Source organism: Entelurus aequoreus, linkage group LG17 (assembly GCF_033978785.1).
Source record: "Entelurus aequoreus isolate RoL-2023_Sb linkage group LG17, RoL_Eaeq_v1.1, whole genome shotgun sequence".
Taxonomy (NCBI): Eukaryota; Metazoa; Chordata; class Actinopteri; order Syngnathiformes; family Syngnathidae; genus Entelurus; species Entelurus aequoreus.
In genome coordinates this window covers 4,560,370-4,568,355 of record NC_084747.1, presented here as the reverse complement: position 1 = coordinate 4,568,355, position 7,986 = coordinate 4,560,370, and the positions used below count along the sequence as shown (strand labels likewise).

The 7,986-nt window shown below is 37.0% G+C and overlaps 1 protein-coding gene across 1 annotated transcript in view; it reads right to left on the bottom strand.

Moving 5' to 3' along the window:
- Positions 1–7,986, bottom strand: part of LOC133632174 (zinc finger protein 37-like) — a 162,801-nt gene that overhangs the window by 141,519 nt on the left and 13,296 nt on the right. The window lies entirely within an intron of this gene.

Genomic DNA, 7,986 nt, shown 5'->3' with positions numbered 1-7,986 from the left:
ATTTGTATTTGACCACTACTGTTTTCTGTTTATTTGTTACTGACTGTGGCAGGACACCTCTGCCTCTGTTTCCCTTTATGTTGCTGGTAAATAATATGGTTGTAGTAGTAGGCTAAAGTTAAATTATTTAGTATGCACTAATTAAAGGGGCAGAGCTTTAAGAGACATTTTAGCTAGGGATTAAGATTTATCGGCCTGCCGATATTATCGGCCGATAAATGCGTTAAAATGTAATATCGGAAATTATCGGTATCGGTTTTTTATTATCGGTATCGTTTTTTTGTTGTTGTTTTTTAAAAAATTTTTTTTTATTAAATCAACATAAAAAACACAAGATACACTTACAATTAATGCATCAACCCAAAAAACCTCCCTCCTCATTCACACAAAAGGGTTGTTTCTTTCTGTTATTAATATTCTGGTTCCTACATTATATATCAATATATATCAATACAGTCTGCAAGGGATACAGTCCGTAAGCACACATGATTGTGCGTGCTGCTGGTCCACTAATAGTACTAACCTTTAACAGTTAATTTTACTCATTTTCATTAATTACTAGTTTCTATGTAACTGTTTTTATATTGTTTCACTTTCTTTTTTATTCAAGAAAATGTTTTTAATTTATTTATCTTATTTTATTTGATTCATTTTTTAAAAAAGTACCTTATCTTCACCATACCTGGTTATCCAAATTAGACATAATAATGTGTTAATTCCACGACTGTATATATCGGTTGATATCGGTATGGGTTGATATCGGTATCGGTAATTAAAGAGTTGGACAATATCGGATATCGGCAAAAAGCCATTATCGGACATCCCTAATTTTAGCTTTTATATTTTAGAAGATATATTTTTTGGAAGAACCACAATTAATAAATATATTTCAGGGAATAACTTATTGTTCAAATCTGTATATAAATATGTACATAAAGTGTTGTAATTATATTGTAAAATGGATGGATGGATGGACGTTTAAAACAAAACTGTTATTAATTAGTGAGTATACATTTTTTGAGCGTTTTTAGAGAAAATCATATCATTGTAGTAAATTATGCAAATTACTCGATGATGTCATGGCGACCACGCCCATAGCCACGCCCCCACCGCCACAGGTATCTTGGCAGTTTATGGGAAACACTGGTTTGTGACTGCTAATAGTCATGTATTGAAAAAAAAAAGAAAAAAGTATGCAGGTTATAGAGCGTTTTCTGTTCGGGCTCCAGTACTCTGGAATGCCCTCCCGGTAACAGTTAGAGACGCTAACTCACTAGAAGCATTTAAATCTAATCTTAAAACTCATTTGTATACACTAGCCTTTAAATAGACCCCCCTTTTAGACCAGTTGATCTGCCGTCTCTTTTCTGCTCTGCCCTTCTCCTCCACCATGAATTGATTAACGTGGACCCCGACTTAAACAAGTTGAAAAACTTATTCGGGTGTTACCATTTAGTGGTCAATTGTACGGAATATGTACTGTACTGTGCAATCTACTAATAAAAGTTTCAATCAATCAATTAAAGATTATTAGGTGACCACAGATGAACGGCTAGCTGTTAAAAGTCGGGACCCGGGGTGGACCACTCATCTGTGCATCAGTTGATGATATCTCTGCGCTGCTGACTTGTCTCCACTCAAGATGATCTCCTGCTGGCCCCACTATGGACTGGACTCTCACACTATTATGTTAGATCCACTATGGACTGGACTCTCACACTATTATGTTATATCCACTATGGACTGGACTCTCACACTATTACATTAGATCCACTATGGACTGGACTCTCACACTATTACGTTAGATCCACTGTGGACTGGACTCTCACACTATTACGTTAGATCCACTATGGACTGGACTCTCACAATATTATGTTAGATCCACTATGGACTGGACTCTCACTATTATGTTAGATCCACTATGGACTGGACTCTCACACTATTATGTTAGATCCACTATGGACTGGACTCTCACACTATTATGTTAGATCCACTATGGACTGGACTCTCACACTATTATGTTATATCCACTATGGACTGGACTCTCACACTATTACATTAGATCCACTATGGACTGGACTCTCACACTATTACGTTAGATCCACTGTGGACTGGACTCTCACACTATTACGTTAGATCCACTATGGACTGGACTCTCACAATATTATGTTAGATCCACTATGGACTGGACTCTCACTATTATGTTAGATCCACTATGGACTGGACTCTCACACTATTATGTTAGATCCACTATGGACTGGACTCTCACACTATTATGTTAGATCCACTATGGACTGGACTCTCACACTATTATGTTAGATCCACTATGGACTGGACTCTCACACTATTATGTTAGATCCACTATGGACTGGACTCTCACACTATTATGTTAGATCCACTATGGACTGGACTCTTACTATTATGTTAGATCCACTATGGACTGGACTCTCACCCTATTATGTTAGATCCACTATGGACTGGACTCTCACATTATTATGTTAGATCCACTATGGACTGGACTCTCACACTATTATGTTAGATCCACTATGGATTGGACTCTCACACTATTATGTTAGATACACTATGGACTGGACTCTCACACTATTATGTTAGATCCACTATGGATTGGACTCTCACACTATTATGTTAGATCCACTATGGACTGGACTCTCACACTATTATGTTAGATCCACTATGGACTGGACTCTTACTATTATGTTAGATCCACTATGGACTGGACTCTCACCCTATTATGTTAGATCCACTATGGACTGGACTCTCACACTATTATGTTAGATCCACTATGGACTGGACTCTCACACTATTATGTTACATCCACTATGGACTGGACTCTCACTATTATGTTAGATCCACTATGGACTGGACTCTCACACTATTATGTTATATCCACTATGGACTGGACTCTCACACTATTATGTTAGATCCACTATGGACTGGACTCTCACACTATTATGTTAGATCCACTATGGACTCGACTCTCACACTATTACGTTAGATCCACTATGGACTGGACTCTCACACTATTACGTTAGATCCACTATGGACTGGACTCTCACACTATTACGTTAGATCCACTATGGACTGGACTCTCACACTATTACGTTAGATCCACTATGGACTGGACTCTCACACTATTACGTTAGATCCACTATGGACTGGACTCTCACAATTTTTCCATATACAGTAATGCACTGTAAAAACAACAACAGCAGATTTTGGTGTTAAAAAAAAAGTAACATTTCTGTATTTACAGTAATACACTGTAAAATAAGAATCTGCAGATTTTTCCATAAGGACAAAACTGTCGTACCATTTTCCCATTCAGTTATACACTGTAAAAACTGCAATCATAGATTTTACCGCAAAAAACAGTGATACAGTTTTTCCATTTATCGTTATGTGCTGTAAAGACCATCGAACATTTTACGGTAACACTATTTTTACAGTGTACATATAAAAAAAAAATAACCAAAGGTATCAGCAATCTTGTAATATCATGAGGCGAATCCTTATACATTTATATTAATGTGTTAATCACGCTAACAAACGGTCCTCAATGGGCAGTCATGACTACAATGTGGCCCTCAATAAAATGAGTTTGCGACCCTCACTTTAACCAAACAATAATACATTGAATCTTGCTAAATTATCATAAATTAGGGCAAATTCAATCCCAAGAAACATACAAAAAAAGGTACAACGCTGTGCAAAATGACTGTTTTTGCATGTTCTGTCCAAAAGAATCCTTAAAAAAAACCTCTGCAGCATGCAGTCCATTTGTTCCACGCCTGTTGCCGCAATTGTAAAGCACTGACGACACTTTTTTGTTTTCTTTGGAACAAACGTCTCATACTCGTTAGCATTACCATTAGCCATGTTTTGCTTGGCTTTTGGATCTCCGCGAAGGAAGTAGAGGGGGTGAAAAAAATTAATAACACAGAACATTTTTGTAGCGCAGAAAATGTTTTGGAGCAATATGGAAACGTCGTGTCCTCCGGACCAAAGAGGAAAGGAACCATCCGGACTTTTCTAGGCGCAAAGTTCAAAAGCCAGCATGTGTGATGGTATGGGGGTGTATTAGTGCCCAAGACATGGGTAACTTACACATCTGTGAAGGCACCACTAATGCTGAAAGGTACATACAGGTTTTGGAGCAACACATGTTGCCATCCAAGCAACGTCTTTTTCATGGACGCCCCTGCTTATTTCAGCAAGACAATGCCAACATTCTGCATGTGTTATTACAGCGTGGCTTTGTCGTAAAAGAGGGCAGGTACTAGACTAGCCTGCCTGTAGTCCAGACCTGTCTCCCATTGAAAATGCGTGGCACAATATGAAGCGTCAAATACGACAACGGAGACCCCCGGACTGTTGAACAACTTAAGCTGTACATCAAGCAAGAATGGGAAAGAATTCCGCCGGAAAAGCTTCAAAAATGTGTCTCTTCAGTTCCCAAACGTTTACTGAGTGTTGTTAAAAGGAAAGGCCATGTAACACAGTGGTAAAAAATGCCCCCGTGCCAACTTGTTTGCAATGTGTTGCTTGGTTTTGTACTTTGTATGGATGGATGAATGGATGAAATGCAATTAAAAGGTGGGTGGTTTATGAGCCTTTTGTGTACTTTATGGTTGTTGTGTCTCTCTAGGGCAGACCTGGGCATTCTGCGGCCCGCGGGCCACATACGGCCCGCGTGAGGCCAATCATAAATTACAAAATAAATTTAAAAAAGTATCTATGTCGAGTGTGCAATACAACGGTGCTGCTTTTGTTTTGAAAAGCGTTATTTGTATTACTTCCATGTGGACGTATGCACGTGCGTGATTGTGAGTGAATGTGAACAGCTGCAATCACAAATTACAAAATAAAGTTGAAAAAACATCTATGTCGTGCGCGCAATACAACTGTGCTGCTTTTATTTTGATAAAGTGTTATTTATGGGCGTATGTCCGTGTGTAACCTGCGAGTGAAGGTGCACAGCGACAAATGATGCACGGTTTACCCCCTTGACGCTAAAAAGAGAAAAGTTGATGACGAATAGCGTGTTTTCAACAAGACATGGACTGCCAAGCAACGTTCCCTCTAAGGTGCGCGCCTGCGCAATTGCGCACTGCTCAAGCGTCCTCTGCACACAGCAAATATATGCCGCGCACCAAATCAAATCCCATCTGAATTTTAAACAGAATAAACACATTTATTCTGTGTAATTTTGCAATGCAACTTTGAGTGACAGTGACAACAAGCGGCCCTAACGGTGTTCGTCAACACCGTTCAATTATTGTAACGTCTATCGAGATGCTTCGAAGCCAGTAATTATATTGATCACTTTATTGAGCAAAACTGTTTATATTGGGCCATAACCACACCAAAACCATGAGTAAAAAACTTGTATCTCGAAAAACTAGTCATTTTCTGCCGTACAAACCAGGCCAAAACCAACTTGTCATTTGTCACCAACACACATACCACTAAACCACTGGTGCGTTTATGGCCACACAAAAAGTCGGACAACTCAAACACCACACAAAGTTACACTATGACTCCTCAGTCATACGTGTGCTGTCATTTATTATTAATGTTTATTTATATTAGTCATGGAATGCTGTTACTAGAGAAAGTTACAGGAATGCACACTTCATCCTATGCTTCCATTTCATTGTGCAACATGAGGATGTTTAAGGGGAACTAAATGTGATCTCTGAAAGGGGTACACATGATTTCCAAAGCAGTGCTTTTGGTATAAAGTTAAGTTAGGTTAAATTAAAGTATTATTATTATTATTAATCTTACGGTATACATCAAAAATAATATTGAGCAAAATTTAATTGAAATATTGTTGATGTGGCCCTCCAGCAGTGCTCGGGTTGCTCATGCGGCCCCCGGTAAAAATTAATTGCCCACCCCTGCTCTAGGGCCATTGTCTGTGGTTTCTTTTTATTGTATTTACTTTTATTTTTTTATTTAATTATTAACATTATTATTATTATTACTGTACATGTTTTTTGTTTTGTTTTTGTACTTATTGGGGGGCAAAAAACAGCATTTGATGTATTTTGGTCTATGTGGCTCCGCCGCTCCTCAGGTTGTTGTCCTTGTGTGACGGTCAGACTCCTCAATGGTTGTTGTCGGTTGTTGAGATGATTTAATTGTAAGCCGTTTTTTTTGTTTACCTAATCGCTGGAGGGATAAGAATGGGTTTGTCTCATGAATGATGCGCTTGACTCCTGAGTAATGGTTGAAGTGTATTTAATTGGTTTGCAAAATAAGATGACCTACGAGTGATAAACAAAATTAAATGTATAGTCAAATCAAGCGAAGCGGAGCGGTAAACAAAAAAAGTGTGGCATCCCACTGTATTTTCTCCTCATGTCCGGTTTCCTCTTTCCTGTTCCTTCTTCCTCTTGTTTCCTTCCTATATGTGCTGTCCTTAAATACCTGAAAACAACCCCCCAGCAAGGCCTTCTCTGTTGGCCCAACATAACCAGAAATCATGATCATAATTAAAAAAAATGTATTTACTTTTCCTAAATATCTAAAAGTATTCATATTCTCTTCATGTCATATTATGCTCCTTCCAGCGCTGTTGTTTTTAGTTTATAGAGTTTTTATCCAATCAGCTAGCTTATGTTTCCATGCTGTACCAAATCTGCCTAGAGCAGGGGTCACCAACGCGGTGCCCGCGGGCACCAGGTAGCCCGTAAGGACCAGATGAGTAGCCCGCTGGCGTGTTCTAAAAATAGCTCAAATAGCAGCACTTACCAGTGAGCTGCCTCTATTTTTTAAATTGTATTTATTTACTAGCAAGCTGGTCTCGCTTTGCCCGACATTTTTAATTCTAAGAGAGACAAAACTCAAATAGAATTTGAAAATCCAAGGAAATATTTTAAAGACTTGATCTTCACTTGTTTAAATGAATTCATTAATTTTTTTACTTTGCTTCTTATAACTTTCAGAAAGACAATTTTAGAGAAAAATTACAACCTCAAAAATGATTTTAGGATTTTTAAACACATATACCTTTTTACCTTTTAAATTCCTTCCTCTTCTTTCCTGACAATTTAAATCAATGTTCAAGTAAATTTTTTTTTTTTTATTGTAAAGAATAATAAATACATTTTAATTTAATTCTTCATTTTAGCTTCTGTTTTTTCGACGAAGAATATTTGTGAAATATTTCTTCAAACTTATTATGATTAAAATTCAAAAAAATTATTCTGGCAAATCTAGAAAATCTGTAGAATCAAATTTAAATGTTATTTCAAAGTCTTTTGACATTTTTTTTTAATTTTTGTTCTGGAAAATCTAGAAGAAATAATGATTTGTCTTTGTTAGAAATATAGCTTTGTCCAATTTGTTATATATTCTAACAAAGTGTAGGTTGGATTTTAACCATTAAAATATGTCATCAAAATTCTAAAATTAATCTTAATCAGGAAAAATTACTAATGATGTTCCATAAGTTCTTTTTTTAATTTTTTCAAAAAGATTCGAATTAGCTAGTTTTTCTCTTCTTTTTTTCGGTTGAATTTTGAATTTTAAAGAGTCGAAATTGAAGATAAACTATGTTTCAAAATTTAATTGTCATTTTTTTCGTGTTTTCTCCTCTTTTAAACCGTTCAATTAAGTGTAAATATCATTAATTATTAATAATAACATAAAGTTAAAGGTAAATTGAGCAAATTGGCTATTTCTGGCAATTTATTTAAGTGTGTATCAAACTGGTAGCCCTTCGCATTAATCAGTACCCAAAAAGTAGCTCTTGGTTTCAAAAAGGTTGGTGACCCCTGGCCTAGAGCCTTCAGATTCAGCAAGGCTGGCGTCTGTGCGCTGTAAGCGAACAGGGACATACAGTTGATAGACAGTTGCAGTAGTCAATCAGATCACAAGTTGTTGTCAGTAAGGCCTTCTAGCTGGCCTAAGGCAGATATATAGTGATGTTATGAGCTAGGTAACATGAGAACTCCATTA